The following is a 23,969-nucleotide window of genomic DNA, read 5'->3' as shown; positions in this document are numbered from 1 at the left end:
TGATGAACTTATTACGCCGTATAAAATGTGACATAACAGGTACAGGGAGTGAATAATAATCATTTGAAATAAAGTACATTAATTTAAATTCAAAAAAATATTCAATAGGGGGGGGGGGGGGGGGGGGGGGGGATATTTTACCAAAATTCCATGTGTTGATAGATGTGACATGGAGAAAGTAGTTTCAATGTTTCCGGAAATGGATGAAACAGGTGTGTGGCCTCAGACCACAATTAATTTCGCTATATGTTTCTATATAGCCTTAGTGGCTATAACATTTTTATTAATATCAGAAGGCCCGTGAAGTTTTGTATGTACCTTTGCCTGCATGGGGGACACATACCCTGAAAAGAACAACCCCTGTTGTCCAGTTCTTTCTCCCAGCATATTGGTTTAAACAGAAACACCCTCTAAACCAGGCCGGAGTACACCCATTTTACACAAAAAGCACTACTTTTGCATGGGCCGGAATTACCACAAACAAGTCTTCAATGTCAACAAGTTACACATGTTTACAAACTACATGCTATCCCCTGTCACTTCAGTCAAACAGTTGCCACTTCATAGCTGTCTGCCATGAAATAAGGCGTAGTAAAAAAAAAGTGTTTGGTTCCGGTTACCCGACCGTCCCTAAATTTTTGGTGCCGACCCTAAACTTTTTTTAACCTTTTCCCCACCCTTTTTTTTCCCACCTGTTTTATTTAATAATCCATTAATATCAATCCTAATTTTCGTCGACTCTAAAAACAACAACTGCAGAGAGATGCCACGAGATATGTCCGTCTAAGATCTCGTTACCAGAAGACCCGGAACACTTCGCGCAATTTTACTTCCGAAGAGTTCCAAATGAAAAGCTTCCGAGAGCCATTCGGAACTCCTCGTACATTTCCACGAAATATAAGCGTAGCGGAATGTGACGAGGTGTTCCGATTCCTTGAATGTCGTTTCATTTGAAATTGATTTAAATACGTGTGTAATATTATTTGATTTGAATGAGCACATTTTTGACATTCTACTCTGTAAATGGAAGACGCCATTGACACCACATGCTCTCGGACGTGTTCTCGTACTCATTCGGAACTACTCGGAACTTGTGAATCCAATCTTCAAAATGTTACGCTAGTTTACTGTTAAAAAGCAGAATGATACAACTTTCCAGTCTATTTTGGTAGGGGAATTGCCTAAAACGTAATCGAACTTCTAGAAATACCGAGTTACGATTCAATGTTAAACATAAAGAGTAAACATGAAAATAGCCGATTATGCTGAAAAGATTACTTAAATTAAATATTTAGACATCAACTCTATCAATATTTTGCATTTGTTTGACAAATAACCCCTGTATTTATTGTTAAATATGATGATATCCATGGCATTTGAATTGAACTGGTAGTACCCAAAACCTTAAGAAATGACTACTCTTTTCACATTTAATAGCGTCTGCAGTGCTGTAGTTGTGAGGGGGTGTAACCATGTTGTGGACCAGACCTTTAAAAGCAAAAATACAAACCTGTTTTACCTCTTTGTCAACAGTGCAAAGATACTGTGCAGTGTCCTTATGGACGACCAAAAGGGAAACTGTTTTCCTGAAAATAGTTGTTTTCTTTTGATATCTCTGCTATGAGGATAGTTAGTATGGAGATCTTTTTGTTAACTTGTTTTGTTAATTTTTATTGACATCTTCGTTGTGTTCATGATGTACATTTTGTTACTGCAATACTGGCAATGAAATAGGCCGGGAAGATCAGTGTTGTTGCTGTAGTTGTGAGGGGGTGTAACCATGTTGTGGATCAGACAGGTCTTTGATATTAAAACTTTTTTCCAATGAACAAATTATAGTGTTATTTTAGTGTTATCGTAGTTTATAACCTTACCGTGTAGTATTAGACTTGGGTGGTGTTTACATTAATACCGATTGTGGTTTGACTAGGTTACGACATGGGTTTTTTTTATAGAAAATAATTAATGATTCTCATTAGAGTATGTATTGTCAGTTGCACTGTAACACAAAGAAAGAGCTTTTAATATATTAATCTGCTATACTATTCAGGAAATATTAGCTCGAAAATGGGGGGGGGGGGGGGTTCCCTACCTACCTACCCTATTTGTTTTGGGCATGTAACAGGAACAAAACATTTTTTTTTACTTGGCCTAAACTGAGATTCATGGTGCTATGAATGCCAGTTTTTATCATCACGTGATACGAATTTGACCAATCCAAGGGTTTATAATAAAGGGATTTTTAGAGATTGGAATTATTATATTTTGAGGTCGGAAAGTATGGATTGTTTTATACTTATAGAAAGCTTGGAATCTCCTCTACATTGTGGTATCAGGTCGTTTCGCCCTTATTCCCGATCGCCCCGTGTCGTTTCACCCCATGTCGTTTCACCCCCATACCGGGTCGTGTCGCCCTCTTTACAAGGTCGTTTCGCCCTCTTTACAAGGTCGTTTCGCCCTTATGTGGCTTTCCAGTCGATTCGTCCACTGGACACTTCATCCACAGACGATTCGTCCACCGGACGATTCGTCCACTCACCTCGGACAATTCGTCCACTCGATGACTGCATTTTTTTCAAACATAATAATAGTTATTTCTTTGACATTGTAATCGTTTCTTAACATTATTTTGTGTATACTATAACCAAAAAAGTAAAATAGAGTTAGAATTCAACATTACTATCCAGTTTTTATGAACTGTTTGTATTCATTATCATGCGGATGATTCGTCCACGGAAGATTCGTCCACTCGCTCGTACACAATGTGGTAAATAGGTAATGCAAGCCTCCGCGTCGGAAGACTTTATTACCTCCCCCCCCCTCCCCCTTCATGTTCTCCTTCAATGGCGTAAATTCTATCCACTGTACCCTCCCTCGTCACGTTATGCCTAATAACCTCGAAATAAAATAAAAACGTGTTGTCTTCAATTCCAATTTAATTAAATGTACATTAAAAAACAATTCAACAAACCATAGTTTGACACCCAATAGCCGATGTATTTTTCGTGCCGGGGTGTCGTTAAACATTCATTCATTCATTCATTCCGTCCATACAGGTAGTTAGCGGTGCAGCTTTGAAATAAGGCCTGTTGTTTTAGACGCTACTGGATCCAACTTGGTGAAACAAGCTTAAGCAGTAATGAGCCTGCACTGCTAATTACTTCACGATATCACAATAGAGTACACCAGTACACTTAATTGGTAAAGCAAACAGAAACCAAACAAGGGAAAACATCCTACGACACTCCCTGGTCAAGCCGGCAAGTGGTGAAGTTGTGTTTGTTTCTGCTCCCACATATTTAATTTGTTTATATTTTGATAATTATTTATTGGTTAATTATAACCAATCAAACCCGAGGCTGAAGTATAGAAGAATTGTGTGGTTGTAAGTCTAATTAATTTTGTGTTGTGTAGCTACCGGGTTACACGTTAGAAATTTTGACACGTGCTACGCGGAGTTCAGTATTTGCCAGATACTTGTGCACCGAATTCGCACGTGCTCGTATTACTAAATTTAAATTATTGATTTTTCGTAAATGTTTTGAATTTATAACATCATGTCTCGCACAGACAGTGTTTTCGCAGACTTGGACAGTAGTCTAAGTTCGTTAAATAGTGAAATAACCAACCGGTCGCGCTTGTCGGTATGTGATCGTTCTGAAATTTCAATTTCTGTTGGGGGGCTGGGCGGCATGAGCTGGGACCATGGGGCGGACGTTCATGCTGGCCCACCCCCTACCTCTACTCCGTCTAAACGACCGAGACGCGATACTCCACTCCCGGATGGTGGTCTCTCTATCAATGTAGAGAAATACATAGGAGGAACCCCCCCCCCCCCCCCCCCCCCCCCCGGGGGGAGGAATCGGTTCTTTCCGACGACGGTAGCGACTTGGCCAGAGCACTGAGCTATTCCGAGCTCAGTAATATATCGACTACCCCTCGGATTATAAATCGAACGTTTCGGTTAGAGCCGGTCGTTCCGAGGGGGAGGAAGACGAAAGAAGTTCTGACCCTAGGGATAGTCTTGATAATAAACTTTTCAATACAAGTCTTGATGTCTTTAATACGGGTGAGGTAAGCACCCATGCCTCTGAGTCACCTACACTTTCGGCCGAGCTGGTTTCGCCAAAATCACCTTCCCCACCCTCGGGATTGGTGTTAGGTGAGTTACGTAAAAGAAAGAAACCAGCGCCTAGGCCGGAAGTGCAACCCGTCGGGACACCCAAAGGTAAGAATTCTAGTGTTAATGTGAATGATAGCAATTACAATGTGAATTTTCCTGTTCCAAACAGCAACCGATTCTCAGTTCTCGGGGGGATGCCTGTCTCTCCAAGTCCAAGCCGTCCAAAACTAGTAATTAAGCAAACAAAAAGTGAACCCGTAGAAATTTTAGGCTTGAGACGTGTGTTTTTTGGCGATCTAGACCCCACCCCCTACGGCCTACAGTTTTTGCAACATACTGTTTCTGCCCTACAAAAAACCTCTAAATCTCCCACCTTTAGAAATGCAGTCTTTTTTTACTCACAACTTTCAAATGGACAAACTTATATGCACGCCCGCTGTGACGTAGCATTTTCAGCTCTGGGGTCTGTTTTACAGATTAGGCCCTTCCCCGGGTGCTCGGATGAGGTTGCGGTTGTTTTTAAAAGATGCAATAATGAACCAACTGGGGGCGACAACACCGATATCTGTGGTGCCCTGTCGTCCGACAGTTATATAGATACGTTTGGACCCGGCCCTAGCCAGGACTTGGCTTTGGCCGACCAAATTCAGGGAGTGATTAGTAGTGTTGTTAGCCCCCATCGCGAGGCCAGTGTTGTAACGAGCAACGTAAAAGGAATCGAAACTGGGGGTGTTTTAGCCAATGAGAGTCGTGATAGTGGTAGTGCGCACGATTGCGTCCGTCCCTTCAGTAAACAAACTGACTCCAATTCTGCGGCAAAGTGCAGCAGAAAAGGAATCGAGATTAGGGCTGTATTAGCCAATGAGAACACTGTAAGTGGTAGTGCGCACGATTCCGTCCGCCCTGCTAGTCAACAAGCTAATTCCGATTCCGCTGCAAAGTGCAGAAAAATAAGGATCGAGTTGGGGGGATTCCCAGTCTGGAGCTCCACGCGTTAAGACGTGTTTGTTTCGCTGGTGCACACTGCACGTGCTTTCGTGTGCTCAACTTGGGGATCCTTCATTTTGTTGTTTTTGTCAGCGAAATGAAGTTTTCTACTGGGATGTATGCGGCCATTGGAACTGATTGAACGCTGGAACGCTTCTCGTTTCGACAGTGCACCACCAGGTTGGATTCTTTTTTAGCGTGATTCCTCGCCTCCACATCATTTCTTCGTCTGATTATGTTGACTTGTTTTTTCGTGACTCGTATGACAGCCATTCTGCAGAACGCCACGGTTGTTCGCGTTTAGTCTCTACATGTCCGAGCCTGTCCTAGCAGCACTGGAAGATTGAGCGCCCCACTCTAAGAAGAAATAGGAAGCGGGGTCGGCCCCTACTACTCTTTTCTAGACTTTATTTGCTTTATAGTGATACCATCTCGTATCCTCCGGAGTCGGGCCCGTCCGCACCACTATACCAACCCATGACGACTGGACTATACCCTAGTCTGATACTCTCTCTCTCGTTCAGACGGATCCGGCTTCTCAAGATCTGTATTTCAGCACAGCACTACACCTTCAACGTCTATCGACTGTCAATCTAGGGGTTTTCTTGACGGGATGCAACCCATCTCGTCCCTATAAGCTGTGCACCCAAACGGCCTTAACGAGGCCACTCACGTGGACATATCGATCGGACTTTAAACTTTTAGATCTGCGTTCAAAAGATTATGTCGAAATTACTCTCTTTTTTTTAATTATTATTAAATAGTCCGATCCTCTCTTCTTTCTCTTATTTAATTTTGGACCGTCCTTCTAAAATGCTCCAAATTATATAAATATTATTCGGCCGAGCAGTCAATTCTTTTTATTTTTGGCTTGTAAGTTTTTTTTGTTTTTGTTTTCTGTACTAATTGCTATTTTCAAAATTCTGCCCATTTTCAACTCTACCCCCCCCCCCCCCCCCCCCCCCCCCCCCCCCCCCTCCATCCCGAGTCAGGTCACCGATCTTATTGGAGATCGGACTCGGGATGGGCGTGTTCGAAACCCTAGTGGTATATGGGCACGTTAAACAAGTTATCATCATCATCATCGAGTAGGGGGATGAATTAACCAATGGCAGTACAGCCAGTGGCATTGCGCACGATTGCGTCCGCCCAGATTTAAATTCTTCTCGGGAGCTTATGGGTGTTTTGGCACGTACACAGTCTATGGACGTTAGAATCGATGGCGGTATCCTGGAACCCACGAAGCGCTCTTCGGTGAACTCCGTATCGACTGTTGGTGAGGCAGTGTGTGTTACTGCACCTGCAAGCCGGCAGATCGATATTCCAGTTAGTAAGGGAGTTGAAACAGCACCGGTCGCTGTGGGTTTCTGGAATGACAAGGTAGCAACCATTCATGTACAGGAGACCCCCGGGGACGACTTTACGGTGGTGACCCAAAAGAGGAAACGCCGGTACGCCAACTCCCCCAGTTCAAACTGTAACTCACCGGGAGAAGAAGAATTTTTGAAAAGTAAAAATATCACCGCGCCCCCCCCCCCCCCCCCAGCAGCAAAACGTACAAGGGCTAAACGGGGGGTACAGCTTAAATCTACTAAATTAAACACGAGCTTACCAGTTAAGTTAAATGTATCAGAAATGGAGGTAGACCATTTCCCTCCCCTCGAACCCAGGGTGGAGGTACCCCCCGGGGGGTCGCAGTTGCCACAGCAATTCTACAAACAAGTAAAAGCAACCAGAGTGGGGGGTGGGGTAAGACAGACCCAGTCCCCCCCCTATTGTAGAAGGCGTAGAAAAACCCTTTAGGGAGGTTTTAAGGGGAGGGTCCAGCCGTCAGGAAGGATCCGAGCCTGTTTTTCGCCATGCCCCCCCCCCCCCCCCTCTTTACGCAGGATAGTTAAAACCGATTATAGAGGGACACAAGGGGTTAGAAGGCGGCGAGAAGAGACAACCCCAACCTAGCCATTAAAAACATCACGGTGTGGGCCAATGGTTTTTTGGACATCCTTTTATCCCCCCCCCCCCCCCCCCCCCCCGGTCCAATTCATCAGGATAAGAGGGGAGAGATATGGCCTGCACCAGTTCATACCAAAACCGGTTAAATGCGCCAGGTGCCAGAGGTGGGGCCACACAGTTAAAAAGTGTAGGTCGACCAGGGAGTATCCGGTCTGTTTCAGGTGCGGTACCGCACATCCCAGGAGGTCCCCAGACAATCCTTGCACGAAACCTGCGCCAATTGCAGGGGGCCTCATGTTACTCACCATAGGGATTGCCCAGATTATCTGAGGGCGGTCCGCGTCATGGCGGACCGAGCTCCACAGACTGGTCGACCCCAGGGGATTCAGACAAGTGTTGCCCGTCCCCCGGCTGTGGCGGCTGGCGCAAAATATCCTAATAAGACTGAGTCATCAGTCAAAGACAGTAGCAATGAATTTTTTCAGTCAAAATCGTATGCCGGCGTTACCTCAGGGACCAAGTTGAGGAATATTGAACAGAACATTACAGCTCTAGATTTAGTTAGGGTAATATCTGGTTTGTTTTTGACTAGAGCGTTAGAAAAGGTCCCGCATAAAAAATTCTTTCTTGACGACGTGATTATGGCTTCCAGGGATGCCTGTGAGGTTCTTAATGAACACATAGCTTTTAAAATTGACCCCGATACCATTGAGAAACGTAGTGTCTCTTGGTATGGGGCCAATGATCTTATTGTGGTGGAGTCTAGGAGTAATGATAGTGTAGACTAGATTGTTAGCTATAAGTCTATAACTAGAGTTGCTCCGACCCTTCACCATGGTAGTATGTAATAATAGCTTAAATAATAATAAAAATAATATTAATAATGGTATATTGTCTAAAGAGAAGGGACTTATCATCCTTCAGTGGAACGCCAGAGGACTTAGGGCTAATGGCACAGAACTTAAGAAATTTTTAGACTTAAATAAATCTATTGATATTGTTGCTATCCAAGAGTCCTTGCTTCCAAAACTAACCGATAAAGATAAGAAACGTAAAGTATTTATAGAATTTAAAATTCCAGGGTATACTGGACTGTTTCAGACGGATAGCGATAATTCTAAAGGAGGCCTAGCAACCTTTGTCAGAAATGGTATTGCACACTCACAGATTCCGGCTATGGGTAGGCATCGATGTATTGAATCATTGGGGGTATCCATTCATAGTAAGAATAGTGATATTAATATTTTTAATTTTTATATACACCCACATATTAATGGTAAAACTCTTGTTAAAAAAGATATTAATGTAAATGATTTTTTGAATATTATTGGTAACCATTTTACAAATTTATTTATAGTAGGAGATTTAAATGGTAAAAATATAATATGGGGGTCAAAGGTTACCAATATGATAGGACGTATTATAGGTAATTTAATAGACAGTTTAAATTTAGTTTGTTTAAATAATGGGTCGTATACACATTTATCGGATTCCCACAATACTCAGTCATGTCTTGATGTCACCCTGGTCTCCACTGACATAGCTGCCAAGTGTGGGTGGGAGGTACTTGAAGACTTGGGAAGCGACCACCTCCCCGTCAAAACTTTATATAATATTTCCGATGTTATAACTAATATTATCTCGCCTTCATGTAAAATTCTTTGATCTCATTGGTTGTTTGCCGTTGGACAAATCCCTTATCCCCCCTGTGGGCGGAGCCAAATTCTCTTGTACCCCGTCTGTAATTTCGAAGTTTCCAGCCGCCCCAGTTAATGCTAAAGCAATAATTAGATTGTAAATAACATTGATAATCAATCAAGTATACATAATTAATTTTATTTTTACTATAAAATACACAATTTCAATACTTTTAAAAGCTGCAATGTTGAACTCGGCCACCTAATTACGGTCGTGGTTTTATTGTATTAATGCGCGATTAGCAACAGTTTTTGTTTTTGTTTTTGTTTTTTTAATTTTTTTTACTACATACATTTCTGATAAAAAAAAGTTTTTTTTTTTATTCTATTTTTATTAATATCTGTTTCAGACAATTTCGTATTACAAACATTTGAAGTTAAAAACTCGTTTATCGATGGAACTATTTTTCGTCACTGGCAAGTGGTTTCGTTCGCGTCCGCGTGGTACGGCTCCGTTAATAAATTGTTAACAATTATTGTCTGGCGTTATTTTGATTATTTGGCTATATGGTTTAACATGTCGGCAAGATAAATTCGTTGTAGAAGCATCTCTCGGGGTATATGGCTTGTTATGTACCCTCTGTGTGCTCTTTTACCTCTCGCCTTCGGCTTGGGGTAAAAGAACACACAGGGTACATAAAAAGCCATATACCCCTCGTGATGCTTCTACAACTTATAATGTTAAATGTAAAAATAAATGGAATTTTGACAGAGCTAACTGGCCAAAGTTTAGACATCTGTGTGGTGAATTGGATCATGAGACTATCCGAGATGATGACACCGGACGGTTTAATGATAACCTAGTAGGTGCCATCATCGACATTGCTAATAAAACTGTTCCTAAATCTTCGGGGCCTGATGGTAGGAGTTCTGTCCCTTGGTGGTCGGATGAACACACCAGGCTCAAGAGAGAGAGGAACAGATGTAGGAGACTAAACAAACAAAGTTTGTTTTATTTAACGACGCCACTAGAGCACATTGATTTTTTATCTTATCATCGGCTATTGGACGTCAAACATATGGTCATTCTGACACTGTTTTTAGAGGAAACCCGCTGTCGCCACATAGGCTACTCTTTTTACGACAGGCAGCAAGGGATCTTTTATTTGCGCTTCCCACAGGCAGGATAGCACAAACCATGGCCTTTGTTGAACCAGTTATGGATCACTGGTCGGTGCAAGTGGTTTACACCTACCCATTGAGCCTTGCGGAGCACTCACTCAGGGTTTGGAGTCGGTATCTCGATTAAAAATCCCATGCCTCGACTGGGATCTGAACCCAGTACCTACCAGCCTGTAGACCGATGGCCTGCCACGACGCCACCGAGGCCGGTATGTAGGAGACTACTACAAAATAATAAAACTAAAGAAAACATTGATAATTTTAAAGACAGTCGCTATAAATTAAAAATAAGTATTATTAAGGCTAAGTCCGCCTCATGGTTTCAGTTTTGTGGCTCGCTAAATAAAAACTCTAAGGTTAAGATGGTTTGGTCAAGGATCAAAAGGGTACAAGGTAAAGCAGTTAATACTAATACTATTTTAAAAAATAGTAAGATTTATAAAACAAATATTGATAAAGTTAACATTCTAGGAGCTAAATTTAAAAACAATTCGGCCACTTCTAATTATTCTTTAAGTTTCCAGATTAGGAAAATCCAAATTGAAAAGAATAGCCCTATCCCACATGTACCAAAAGCCCAGAGAAATGACTTGTTATATAATGCACCCTTTAAAATCCAGGAATTCCTCAATGCTTTTGGTAAAAGAAAAGGCTCAGCTCCTGGCCCTGATAAATTTAGTTATATATTTTTTTTAAATATGCCTACCAGAACTCTTGCGTTTTTCCTGGAACTTTTTAATTTAATCTGGTCAGAGGGTGTCCTTCCCCACAGTTGGAAGCATGCTGAAGTGTTTGCTCTCCATAAAGTGGGCAAGGATCCTTCAGATCCTACTAACTATAGACCAATATCTCTAACATCCAGCGTCTGCAAGACCATCGAATACATGGTAAACCATCGCCTTAGCCATTTTCTGGAGCTAAACAGCAAATTGTCTATCTTCCAGAGTGGTTTTAGAAAACACCACTCGACCACCGATCACCTTGTTCGTCTTCAATCCGAGATTAAAACCGCTTTTAAGAAGGGACGCAAGGTGGCCGGTGTGTTTGTGGATATTGAAAATGCGTATGACATGGTCTGGAGAATCGGATTATTAATTAAAAATTTTCAAATGGGGATTAGAGGAGCAATGTTCGAATTTATAAAACAGTTTTTGGATAATAGAACATTTGCGGTAAACCTTAATGGTAATCTATCCCCTGTTTTTGTTCTTGAGAATGGTATCCCACAGGGTTCTGTAATAGCGCCCACTCTTTTTTCTATTTTTATTAATGATTTGGCTAGGGTGCTATTAGAAAACAAAAATAATAATAAGACTGATCTGAGTATCGGGCTCTTTGCCGACGATACTGCTTTCTGGAGAATAGGTGATACCTATGAAGATATCCAACAGGACCTCCAGAAAGACGTAAATAACTTATATAGATGGGCAGAATCATGTGGACTTACCATCTGTAGAGCAAAAACTAAAGCTATTGTATTTCAAAAATCAAGAAAGTTTAAAAGTATATTTAATTTACAATCAAGATTGAATAATATGCTAATTAGTCAGGTGCAATCAGTCAAATTTCTGGGTGTGATCTTTGACAACTCCATTAGTTTTGGTGAGCACATTACTGAGGTGACTGACAACTGTATTTTTTATATTAATTTAATCCGAGTGTTGTCAGGCACATCATGGGGAGCAGACAGAAAAACTTTACTCCTGATCTTTGAAGCTTTCATTGTGTCTAGACTCCAATATGGGGCCCTTGCCTTTGGATGTGCCACTGATGCTCAGCTTAGGAGACTTGATGCGGTATATGGTAGGGCCCTCAAGATAATAGTTGGGGGAACTATCTGTACCCCATATGATAGTGTCCTGGCTGAATTAGGTGTTGTTCCCTTAGCACTTAGAAGAGTCAGACAGGGCATCAGGTATTTAACTAAAATAAAAAATTTGGTGCCTGACTCCCCTATTAATTTGATTGTACCTGTTAAGCTAGTAACTGTCAGAGACATCCACTCATCTATTGCATCTTATTTAAATAAGTTTATGGTTGACTTCGGTATTGCCGATCTTTCCATCAGTCGTGCCAATATTAATTTTGAGTATCCATGGCTGATCGGCACTCCAGTTGTCAACTACCACATCCGCAATGAAATTAGTAAAAATAATAATCCGATAAATCAAAATATTTTATTTCGAGCAGTGGTTGAGGACTTCTACCCGGGGGTTATACAGGTGTATACCGATGGATCGAAGGACCCGGCCACTGGTCGAACAGGAATGGCCTTTGTTGTTAAAAATTTAAATAACCAGAATAATCCGATAGCCATTAGGGCTAGACTCACGGATCATATATCCGTATACACTACTGAATTAATGGCCATTCTTTATGCGATGATGTGGATTGATAAATACCATAGTTTATATAGTCCTACTAGATATGTGGTTTTCTCTGACAGTAATATTATATTTAATTCATTTAATTTATTGAATCCTATGGATAAATTTAAATCAGTTGTAGACATGTTGTTGTTGGCCTTTGTTCTCCAATCTAAAATTAATATCTGAGGTTTGCTGGGTGTTTGTTTTGGCGGCCATTATATAGGCCAGTCATGCGTAAAGTTAGTTCGTGCTGGGCCCCGCCAGTAGCCATATGTTGTGTACTATCCTTCTTTGGCGGCTGGCGGGACCCTGCGGCCGTGGATTGGCCGCTGTAACATGCCCTTTATTATTTGATGTTCTTTTTATTTTTGGACTATATACTTATCTCGCTGTGGTTGTTCCACAAATCTATATTTATTTTATGGCCTATATATGTTGTTTTTCGTCTTGGGGGCGTCTCCATTTGACACTCCATGTGAGGTTAGTGCATGGTTGGGTCCCTCAGCTGCTGCATGATTTTAGTGTGGTGGCGGTGGGGCCCATCCTTTATGGTCATGGTGAGGCCCCCGAGCCAGAGGTTTAATAGATATTATGGTTCATATTAATTCTTTAGTTGCTTTTAGTCATATATAAATTGATAATCTGGTAGTCGCTTACGTCGTTGGAATTTCTCGCGCTCGGTCGTCTAGTTTACTGTTTATAATAATTTTTTCCTCTTCCGGTATTTTTAATATTTATATATGTATATTATTTTAATGTGGTGTTGGTGTTTGTGTGAATATATGTGATAGGATCAGCCTCGGGTTTGTATGGGACAGGGATGGTTATCTGGCAATAACCACCGGATAAATGGAGGATGCCGATTTTGGAGGGCACGACGTCTGGGCGGGGCGGGGGGGGGGGGGGACTTGTTAGGTGGGGGTTGGGGGGGGGGGGGGTGTGCCACCGGAGGATAGAGTTAGGCGCCTAGGCGTAGGCGGTTTAGGCCGTAGGGAGAGATAGGTTTGTCTGGGGGCTAGCCCCCTCTCCCCCTTTTTTGTGCCGTCATCCTTCCCTCCCCCCCCCCCCCCCCCCCCCATCCGGCCACGCTTTAGTTACCAATATCTCCGGTACTCCTTTTTAGAAATATAATTTTTTAAAATTGGTACCTCCTGTGGCTCTTCGGGCCACCCAATCACCAATCCTCCCCAGACAAGGGCTTAAATAATTAATATTAAGTAGATTATGAGATAATGTTTTTGTTGCCCGTTCAAAATTTGGTGTTCAATTTATAGGTATTTAATTTTATATTATATGTAATTAAATAAAAAATTTGGGATTACACCAAATAAAATTTATATATTTTTGTAAAGTTGTCCCCATAGTTATTTTATATTTTGAGTAAATATCTAAATTGTCCGTTAAATTTCTGGCCCGGAGCAGACCCCTGGCTATCCAGGACTCGGCCCCGGGGCAGACATGCTTGAAGCTCTAGTGGCATATAAGCATGTAAAAATTTACAACCAACCAACCTACGACACTCGCTCACATGTCACGATGTGGTAAATAGGTGATTCAAGCCTCCGCGTCGGAAGACTTTATCAACCCCCTCACACACACACAACACACACACCCCATGTCATGTTCTCCTTCAATAGCGTAAATCACATGTTATCCCCATATGCCTAATGACCTCGAAATAAAATAAAAACGTGTTGTATTCAATTCCAATTTAATTAAATGTACATTAAAAAAAAATTCAACAAAACAACAAATGTCATTCAAATATCCATTCAAATATAAAAATTCAAAAATATGGGGTAATAATGGACGAAATAAAAACCCAGTGGACGAATCGTCCGGTACTGATTTTTTGTAGTGGACGAATCGTCTCGAGTTCCTCAGTGGACGAATTTTCAGTGGACGAATCGTCCGTGGACGAATCGTCCAGTGGACGAATCGACTGCATCCCCTTATGTGTATGTAGGGAATACCTACATGTCGATTGTGAATGATGAATAAATTTGTTTACATGACTCTAGTTGCAAATTAGATATATGTTATCAATTTGTAACCCTTTATCAACCATAAAGACCATTTATATGTATATGTTATTATGTGCAATATTTTAAAGGAAGTATGTCGATCTCGCCCCGTGTCGATCTCGCCCTGGTGAAGTCGCCCAGGGCGAGTTCGCCAGGACTTATTTTCATAGTTAGGCGAAGTTATCATACATATTAGACTTGCTAGAAGACATATATTACAACATATATTATAGTATGTATCTACTGTCATTATCAGCATGTTTTTGTGCCAAAACTACAGGGTTATACCACTTATACTACTATTTTTGTGTTGGGACACGATGTGGCGAGATCGCCATATTTACTTCCGTGTTGCATGTCTGTTTAGCGAAGTCGCCAGTACATTAGAACTCAACAATATTCAAGTTACAAGCAGTTTAATGTTTACTTCATTAAGTAAATACATGTGCAGTAGTCATGTTTTGTTGGGTTTTTTTGTTGTAAAATGTAATACATTGGTAGTTTACTTGCAAGCTACAGTTACATGTGGATCTAACAGCAGCCCGTTGGAGCTAATGTCCAGTTGACCTTTCATTCGACCAATTAAAACCTTAATTGCAAAATCATGCCAGTGATTTGAAAATTATTTGAAAACATTCAGCTTTATGCCGAGGGTACTCGTATACTAAATTATTTGGGTGAATTACGAAGTATGCCGGAAACTAATTTCAATATAAAAGTTTATATAAAATTCATTTCTAGACGAAAAAAACAAAACCGTGATGGTATAGCCATAAAATCTGTTTACCCCCGGTATACTGCACTTTTACCCCTGTTTTTTCAATGTCAAAATAGACCCAACAAGTTCGCCTATTGCATAAATGGTCTCACCCGATATTTTTAGAATTTGTATGCTCTTGAATAATGCTATAAAAGGCGAAGTGTAATTGGTCGATATTTAAATTGCTATTTATAGATGAAATGTCACCTAGACATGGGAGACCACGCAGTGCTGTTAGATCTACTGGTAGACCAGTAGAGCTAATTTTAATCAGATTGCATGCATGTTTAATGTTGATTTTATAAATATTATTATGATGAATATAGTAATCATGTTCCAAACGGGGTGATGACACGAGAAAAATGCATGGCTTTAGATCTCACTAATTTGGGCACAACGGGGACTGTTGTCTTTTCTGACTGCAGGAAGGTAACTTTAGTTCAATACTATGATTAACAGTAACTGAAGAGTGCATTTTAATCTAATTAAACTTAACATTTCAGTGGTTTCGAGGTGAAATATTTTGAGGTCAGCTTGTTTGTAGTCAATTTGGGTATGATAATTTTGGGCATATTTTAGGCACAGTATTTATCGCTTCGACTTTGATGGAATCACAAGCCCTGAAATGTCTTTCCAATCACTTCAACAACCTATTTATACCATGAATTATAACTTTATTTCAGCTGAACACATTCATGCTTGACAAATTCAACACAAAACATGCCATCACGAGTGCATATCACCCACAGTGCAATGGTCAGGATGAGCGTACAAACCAGATGTTAATAAGAGCACTGATAAAGTACTGCAATAGGTAATTTATTGTGATTTATGTATGTGCGTGTGTTAGCACCTGAGGCCCTCAGGAAAAATGTATTTTTATTATGTTCATAAAGTTCTTTTTGTTTTGGCACCAACCCAATGTATTTAATATTCCTGGCATTCTGATGTTTAATTTTATGCACTCTTTTTCAGTGAGCAGACAGACTGGGATGAACATGTCAAAGGAATTGTTTACTCCATTAACACCTCAACACAGAAATCCATCAAGTTCATGCCGTACCATGCAAGTGTTGATACATTTTTCACGTCCTGTCTTCAAAAACTTATAATGATATTGATAATTTGTTTAATGATAATTATAATGCCAATAATAACACTACCATTATGTCCTGCATATTTTTTGGGGACTATATGTTTTAAAACACAAAAAAAAAGAAAAAAAAAGTGTGTGAACAGCATTTTGTGGTGACGTGGCCAATTGTCTTTCGGCTAGCTAACATAATTGTATCTAATATTGGGATATCTTGTATAGTGGGCTCTACACAGGAAATTATAATATACGTGTATTTATATTACAATGATAATGTTTCATTATTTGCATGTTGTTGTCAGGTCCTATTCCGGAAGAAACCAAACTCCATTGTCAGTAGTGTGTATGGTGCAGACGATAGACCCAATGTTTGCCGCATCACCGAAGACAAGATTGACCAGCAAGTGGAGGATACCAAAGATCTGGACACAGAGGTACTTGTTACCTTTTCTGATACCCAATAACCAATGTTTATTTTTGTGCTGGGTTGGTGTTAAAAATTCATTAATTCATTCCAAGTTCTAGTGTAACCGAGGTACTTCTAGTGTAACCGCGTGATCCAGCACATCACATTTTTAAATAAACATAGTGACAACCGATACAGGCACACTCACATTGGTGAGGTCCTAATACCAATTTACCAATATAAATAATGATGGGGTACATTTGATTGTGTAAACTTTTATTAATTTACTCTATTCAACAGAGGTATAAATATGACTTGAGGTTTTTTTGGAATGGGAATAACATAATTTTTTATAACCCTACATAATGACAAATTAATGAATGATGTTTAGGTTTTCAGCACAATGGGCATCTTTCAGCATAAAATTGCTATTGAAATGTTTTTTTGTTTTCAAAATACTGGACATCTTTCAGTGTAAATTTGTTGTTGAATGTTTTTGTTTCATTATGTATCCTTGCTTAACAAGTTGTTTGTATTATATTTTTGGTTGCTCAAAGAATAAATGTATTTGTATATGTAGTATTAATCGGAGTAATGGTTGCAGTGTTTATTGTAATTTTATGTCTTGTTTGTGTTGTAGGTGAAAGCCATGATCCAGATGGCACAAAATAAGTAGAAAAAGGAGTATGATGCTAAGAAGAGCAAGGGAGTAAAATCTTTTGAGTTTGAGGTTGGAAGTGATGTGTTAAGAAGAAATATGGTCAAGCTAGGACGTAAGGGTAGCCGCCTGGAAACAGACTGGTTGGGGCCATATACTGTTGAAGCTATTCATCCAAAGGGCACAGTGACCCTTTCTAAGGATGGGAAATATCTGAAAAGCCGGATCAACATGTGCCAGTTAAAGCATATAAGAAAAGACTGAGCAGGTGTGTCTTAATTAATCTTCACATTCTCATTACTGAGTGGTAATTTTGTTGTTGATTGCATTTGGTTTATAGTTGCACATAATGCCAGTAGTGAAAAGCAGATTTTGCAGGTCTCACACAAGGTCAAAATCATAGAGTGAAATCACTTCTCTCTCAAACTGTTAGAGAGGGTGAAGTTTTTAACATGACTTGAATTTATAATCCAAAAAAATAAAATATGCAAAAAGAAGATTACAAAGTATTACATTTGATGTGTCCCTAAATGTACTTTATTCAACCATCGCAGGGCTCACACTGGAACAAATTTTGTTTTAGCGAATTTTTCGGAAATGTTGAGTATTTCCTTGAAAATCATTAAAATGTGGTCAATTTGAGGAATATAGTATTAGCCAAAATCTAAATTGTGTAGCCATTTTCAATAAAAATTAGCAATTGGCTAATTTGGCAATGTACAGGGTGAGCCCTGCATCTATGTAATCACCATACTCCATTTACTAATGATATTTTGTAAAAATAATTGAATTATAACAATGGTCCATAATCCAAAAGCTAATATTGCCAAGAGGGTTAATATGGATTTTACTCAATCATGGTTCAGTTATGGTGATGTGATAGCTAGATTTGGTTTCCAAACATTAATGTAATTATAATTTATCAATTTTTAGAGAAATGAGGTCCTTAAATCTGTGACAGTATGCCTTTAATACAGGTGCAACTTTTGTAATGTGTATTTTGTTTTTCTAAATATCTGTACTGCTAATTGTGCTCTATAGTTTTTTTTAAATGACCTTTCCACATGTCAGCTTTTAGAAATAATGAAATGTAATTGAAAAGCACTCATCTAACATTTTGGAATTCATTCTCCTACAAGTTTGTCTTCCCTTTTCATTTAATACCTACACCATGCAGACTATTGTCCTAGTAGATTAATCTACCACGGTCAAGCTTTGATTACCAATTGCATGCAATTTCACAGTCAGAGTTTCTTAATTGATACACTGTGGAGTTGTCAGACTGAATGGATACTTATTATGAGTGCATATACATTAAAACTCCACTAGGACAGGTTTGCCTGTATTTTATAATTTTGACATGTTTTATATGTTGAATTTATTCATAATAACAAAGTCTACGTAAAGCTAGTTAATTACTCCCCGCATTTGTTTTCACGTCGAGGTCTGCTGCACCAAACAGATTTTTGTTCAATGTATTTTTCGGTGGAGCATAACCCAAACTCAAAAAAAAAAAAAAAAAGACACTTGCCATAGCCTAGATCCTCATCCTTGTACAGTTTCCAGCACAATACGCTTCAACGGTCAGTAGTACGTTTAGGCCTACTGTAACGAAACCAACTTATTTAAAGCTAGTTTCTCAAAAACATAAATGATAAACAAATAGAAACTATTCTTTACAGTTCCTCTGAGAAGCCTCCTTCAACCCAGAAATGCGAAACTGATAAGCCAGTACACCAGGACCAGCCAGCCAAAGATTTTTTTCCACAAGAGTCTTAACAATGGAACTGTTGATACATTGCTTGGTTTCATGAAAAGTTTTAACATCCAGTTTCCCAAGAACATCGGTGAAGTGGCATCAATTGGGCACTGTATTGTGAACCATTTTATGTTACAATATGGAAGTGCCCTCTCTTGGACACTTTCGCAAACTTCGCTGCTGCCAATGCAAGTATCGTCACACAGGGCATAGATGTTGTAGGGTGGTTGAGCTGCTGCTAAATGCCCTAATGCGAACAAACCAGCATGTGGACAGCCTCTTGCAGAGTTTTTAACCTGTCCCAAGTCACCTGGAAGAGCCGGTTACTGTAACTACACCCAAAGAATCACATATGTTCATTGGGAAACAACTTTACATCAGCAGATCTCGAGTGTCTAGAGGGTGATGCCTGGCTACAAGATAAGGTTTGCATTATTGTCCTCTACTGGTCCAACTAATTTTCATATCTCCTAAGGGTCAAACAATGAATAAATCCCCGTGAAGTCAAACTTGATCTGTAACTCTATGTGAAAAAGCTTTACATTAAGTTTCAACTCTGTATCTTGTGGCATTGCTAAAACGTCTGGAACAGATGGAGTACTAGAGCACTTTCAGAATCCTTTTTAAAAAAATTAAAATTCTAGTTTTCTGTAACAATTTTTCTTAAGCTCAAATGTTTTATTTGGTTCATTTGAATATAATCACAAAAAATACTGATAGTTGCAAATAACTGATGTGGATTTCTTCAAACAGATCGTCAACAGTTTCCTGGCTAAGCTCCAGAGATCGGCCAACTGGGACAGGAAAAAGAGGGTTCTAGTTTTGTCATCCTTCTTGGCAGACAAATGGGAGAAGGGGAGTAAAGGCATACGTCAATGGATCTATAAATTGGTATGTATAAATATTGCACAATTATAATATCATGAAAGTGCGATCATATGATTTTGCAATCATGCATCCACAAAGGAAAAAATGTTTTATCAGAATAGTCCTGATATGATGGTCAATGCTTATAAGAATATCTTTAATTTTGTTCACATCTATAGTCCTTCCCACGGAACGCATTTTTACATACTCTGGAGTGTTTTCTCTTTTATGAATATTTAACCTGACCTCAAACAATGACATATTCCCCAAAGGAGAAAGAAGGAAGTGACCGGAACAGGCAGTTGAGGACTCACTGGGAGATTTTTAGCCATCCTATTTGCTGTTGGGATGTTCGGACCAGACTGCTATCTTTAGGGAAATAAGCCATTGTTTGAGGTCCGGTTAAGGAGAGAACAAATATAATTTACTACAAGTTATTTCTTTCTGAGCTGATTGTTTACTAAATTGCAAACAAAATAGTATTTTTTTTAGTTAGTTTTAAAAACACTTACTTTTTTCAACTGAAATTATTTACCAAAAACCCCCCACATTTTTGGAGGATAGGATTGACGGATTATAGTTAGTTGTATTAAAAGTTACACGTTGGAATTGAACAAGTTTACTTTGATACGTGGGAAATCCACAATTATGTGGGTTATTTTCCGAAATGTGATATATCCACTGTCATTTTTGAGAAAATTGTAGTTTTGCTGCGTGAAGCATAGTTTTAAGATCCTGTTTAATGAGCATAGATTACATTTTGATGGTAACTGTTGCCATATTGCCTAGTTGTTCAGTACACCATATGTTGCACTTTGTATATTTCTTGTCATCACTTGTATGAGAATTTCAAATGTGTAAAATATTCAATGATATTTTAAATGATTACATGAACGTGACTGCATGCATAATGTTTCCAGGTGAGGTTCGCAACATACGATCTAATTTTGCTGCCAGTATGTACTGCTGCACACTGGTTCCTGATGGCAGTGGAGCCAAAACAATGTACAGTCACTTGTCTCGACTCGTTAAAATCACCAGAACGAGCCTTGCGATTTTACAACTACTGGATGTGAGTAACTAACAGTATTCTTATAAGTAAATGTTGCAATACATTTACAAATGTTTTATAATTACTGAATGTAACCATAAGTCTGCCCCTGATTATCACTGTCGAGCAGCGCAAGAGATAAATTCATAACTTGTTTACCTCTCAAAATGTGTACTGTGTTTTCAACTTTTGATAATATATCCTTGGGGTCATCATTAAGTGTGAAAGTTACTGTGATCCAAACTTCTGCAATTATTAATTATGGCCTAATTATTTTTATATTTAGTGCCTTAATACAATACTCTTATATACAGTACTTTTTTGTCAATCATGATTAATACATTTTGTTTCAGAAACCTTTTTTAAAGGTTAAATGGTCTGTAAAAAGTAACATGAATGAAAATTATGATTTGTGCCTCCAGTTACATAAGTATAGACTCTTTGTATTATGCATGTCCTACAATTAAACTAGTTCCTTGCCCTGTCAAAATTCCGGTTAGAACACAAGTACCAACTGTAATTGCTGAGAATACATAGCAGAGCGTGAGAAACATGTCCCTGAGGGTCTTGTTGAGTGGAACAGTGTGCAATATATCTGCAGCCAGCAGTTAGATGGGAAAAGCTGCGGTATATTCACATGCATGGTCAGTAATTTCAACATCACCGGATTTGATTTTCCCTAGGCAACAAACTTTAATGCATTATTGTTGGATATTCATTCACATGTATTAGCAATAAGTAGTGATAATTTGTAACACATTTTGTGATGTCACATTAATTGTCTACATTACTGATGTGATTATAATTGTAAATTCTGAATATATGTTAACATTAAGAATTAAAAATAAGCTTAAGAACTAATTGCTCCAACCCAACCATTCTTCAACTATCATAAAATTAAATTAAAATTATACTCCGATGTAAAAAGGTTTGCTTCTTAGTAGTAATGTAGTCATTATTAATGATAAAAACCCCACAGCCACAATATGAAGCAAGCAATACATGTCCATTATTGGGCCCAAAACATTGTCGTATGTCCTAACTTCAAGGGCCATAACTCTGTCAAATGGGAAAATCACCATGAAAGTCAAACTTGATATGTAACAGTACATGATAAAGCTATGCACAAAATGCTTGAACCTTAATTGGATATATGCACTTAATAAGTTGAAATGAAAATGAATGATTATAAAACTCCATCATATGTGGTTATGTGGGATAGAAAACGTACATCCGAGGTGGTGGAAATTTCGACCTGGGTCGGAGTTTTATAATCATTCATTCAGTAAATAAACCATTATTTTACACAAACAGATGGCTGAACAAGTAACTTTTTTATTTGTCAATTTTATCATAAATAAAACTACACTATCATATGTGCCGTGTTTGTTTCATGTGTTAAATAAAATTAACACTACAAATTAACAAGATATCTTTCAAAATGATGGTTTCTCTTATGACCTCACGTCACCATCTCACATTAATATGACGTCGTATATTACCAACGCCATCATGTTGCGCGTGATATCCCATGTAGGATAGAAAATTCTTACATGTCTTTCTTTCATGGGATAGCGCTGTCCTATATACCTGAGGATGAGAGAATAAGCTATACACAAAACTCTAGCTCAAGATATCAAGACATTGTGATAAAAAAACATCTACAAAACTATATGTGGAAAAGACAGAAGTAGGGAGATGAAACCTATAGTCCCCTCCGGTTGGATCGGTAAGGGAACCAATAAGTTGTCGACATGTATATCTATCATTTTTATTGACAGAATGCTGAATGCCTTGTGAAAGATGTTTTCCCGACAGTCATGCGCAAGCACCACGTTCCATATCGGGAGTGATGAAGACACTGCTAGCTGCCAGGAACACAGACAACTGCGACTCCAAACTGTGTTTGCATCCACAACTAAAATGCTTGGAATGGAAGGGTTGTGATGGATGTTTGATGTGTGAGCATTCTGTTTGCACAATAATAACAGACAAGCACCCGTATTGTCGACTTTGTTCGCCATTGCACTACAAAAACTAAATATTTCCATTTCTTGAATTTGCACTTTGAATTCTTATTGCTATTTTCCTATAGTCATTTTAAGTTTTAATTTGAATGTATTCACAATTACTAGAAGATTTATGTAAGAAATGTACAAAATTATTTATTTGATACATATATTTATCATATAATAGCTAGCATATCTAGTTTAATTAAAATATATGATATTTTTCAGATCACATACTTTCAGAATTTGATAACTTTACAAACTAGATGTAAATTAATTGAGGTCATGGCAAACGTTCTACGGTGACACTACATGCATAATTGTAACACTCCATAATTGATGTGTTCCTTCATAGTCGTCAAACAAAAATATTTCAATAGCAACTTTACACTGAAAGCTGTCCAGTATTCAGAAAACAAAAAATGTTAAGCACTACTAGTGCTACTAGTTTATTTTTATGTAAGGACATCCAAAATGACATCATTTGAATATCGAGTAATGGCTAACTGGTTTACAAACATATGTTGCATTATATGATAAAGAGATTATGACCCTCGTGTTTCAATATCTTCAGTATCATATATTAGGGATAAAAATGTATTATACTCGCATAATACAAATTATATTCCTAATATATGATATTGACAAATCCGAAATTCAGTCTAGTAATAGGTATGCCAAGTGATACCAGCACTCCGCTGGGAAAGTACTAGAGTGGGTCAATATTGGCGATGTTTACAGCCCCCAAAGTAATACTTGTTCTTGATCAATTTTTGTCAAATAAACTTTGAAATAAAGAGAAGGATTTCAACTTACATACTAGGGAGTATGTGTTAGTTTCATTCAATTTAATGGATAAACATGCCCGCATTAACGAAATAGGTGAAGAGGATTTAGAGAAAATGTTGCTAATTAATCCTTTGTTTTAGTGTATCAGCCGATTTGAGCAACAACACCAAACTTATTCTCTGGCCTGTGCAACCTCGCTATTCATTTCGTGGGCATCGCACATAAAATCTATTTTTATCACGATGTAGGAATCCGGGTCGTTTCGCCCTTATTCCTATTCAACCCAGAGTCGTTTCGCCCTT

At 38.8% G+C, this 23,969-nt stretch overlaps 1 long non-coding RNA gene across 1 annotated transcript; it reads left to right on the top strand.

Annotated features, from left to right (window-relative positions):
• The first annotated feature begins 18,672 nt into the window (after nt 1–18,672).
• LOC121385729 lies at nt 18,673–23,680 on the top strand. The gene is made up of 4 exons (XR_005959573.1): nt 18,673–19,376; nt 19,705–19,842; nt 20,739–20,890; nt 22,651–23,680. It is a non-coding gene; the product is annotated as an uncharacterized LOC121385729 (long non-coding RNA).
• The last annotated feature ends 289 nt before the right edge of the window (nt 23,681–23,969 follow it).

The sequence above is a fragment of the Gigantopelta aegis genome, chromosome 12, assembly GCF_016097555.1.
Source record: "Gigantopelta aegis isolate Gae_Host chromosome 12, Gae_host_genome, whole genome shotgun sequence".
NCBI lineage: Eukaryota > Metazoa > Mollusca > Gastropoda > Neomphalida > Peltospiridae > Gigantopelta > Gigantopelta aegis.
This window is presented reverse-complemented; position numbering and strand designations above follow the sequence as displayed.